Here is a 1,708-nt window from a genome sequence, read left to right on the forward strand (position 1 = left end):
TTTAAGTGCTCTGCTGTACAGCAGGGCTTCTTAAAGCAGCCATGTCTTTTTTTTCTTCAAGCTTTCTCAGGCCCTATGGAAATTTGAGCCCCACATTGAGTGCCAAAATTCTGTTGCTTGTATTTGCTCAGCTCCCAAATAAATCACATGGAAGCTTATTATTACTTATAAATTCCTGGCCTTAGCTTGGCTTATTTCTAGACCACTTTCCTTAACTTAAATTATCCCATCTCCCTTTGTCTCTGGGATTTTACCTTTCTCTCACTTCTGTGTGTCTTACCTTTACTCCATGGCTGGCTGTGGGGTTAGGTGGCTGCCCCTAGTGTCCTCCTTTTCTTGTTCTCCTGATCTTTCTTCTTCTCCCAGATTTCTCCTTCTATTTATTCTCTCTGCTGCCCGCCCCACCTATCTTTTCTCCAGCCTCACTATTGGCCGTTCAGCTCTTTATTAGACCAGTCAAGTGTTTTAGACAGACACAGTAAGACAGCTTCACAGAGTTAAACAAATGCAACATAAAAGAATATGACACATCTTTGCATCATTAAGCAAATGTTAACAGTGTAAACAAGGGCAATACATCTTTAAATAATATTGTACAACATAAAATGGAGATTTATGATGTCACAATTCAGAATTAAGATGTCACAATATAACAATATCATGTTACAATTTGGTACAATGACAAAATTTACCTCACACTACAGAGCAATATCCCAGCTACATTCCATAAAATGTGTATTATTCTGTTGGTCTTTGCTTTGATAGTTCACATTATATGAATAAAAATCATAAATAACACAATATCTTTCATTATAATTTTATTTCAATTCCAATTCTATATACTGTATCTTAAAAATAAAACAATCACATATTTCTAAACATGTATGAGAAAATAATCCTGATGCAAATCCAAGAGCTGTGACTATACAGTGAGTCTCACCTCAGAGGGAACCAGACTGGGGAGACATCCAGAACCTTGACTTTGATTCAGGACCAATATATTTTTATGTTGGCAAGACTCTAATTTAGTACAAATATATTTATTTATAACTGTCATTTTGTGGCCTTTCTTTCCCTGGATTCTTATTTTATGACATGTAGTGATTATTATAAAGAATAAAGTAATTACTGTGGTACAATTATTACTAAAATAAATCATCCCAAGATAGGACATGCAATTCACTGAGAAAAATCTAAAAAGAAAAAAAAAGGTAGGTCCAGTTAGACCACTATAATAAATTCTTGTGGGCTGCAAAAATATATTATAGAGATTCAGCTGTGTATTATTAAATAAAGTTATACCTAGAAATTTCAAGGCATTTTTCTGGAGGAAGCCATTCATCATGGAATATTTGATGCTATTTAGCTTTTAATATTTCATCTGTCTTCTGCTAAGAAATTCTTGTGGGCCTATATACTACTAGACCATATTGGCAAACAATGTAAGCTTCTCAGACACTGATCCTCTAGGTAACTAACTGCCCACCCCCAGAGAGCCTAGGAGACAAGCAGGCTGTAGATGCACAGCTTTGATTCTTGTGCAAATGAAAATCAGACCATCATTTGCCTTCAGGCCTAGTAGCATCAAAGAGCCATTGACTGAAGACAAAAGAGCTTTTTGCATAACCAGGTGCAGTAAGAACTGGAGCAGAATTCCAGAGGCAGGCAGAGAGTCTCATGGTAAGAAGAGAAAGAACAAGGCAGTTTT

Source organism: Onychomys torridus, chromosome 14 (assembly GCF_903995425.1).
Source record: "Onychomys torridus chromosome 14, mOncTor1.1, whole genome shotgun sequence".
Lineage (NCBI taxonomy): Eukaryota > Metazoa > Chordata > Mammalia > Rodentia > Cricetidae > Onychomys > Onychomys torridus.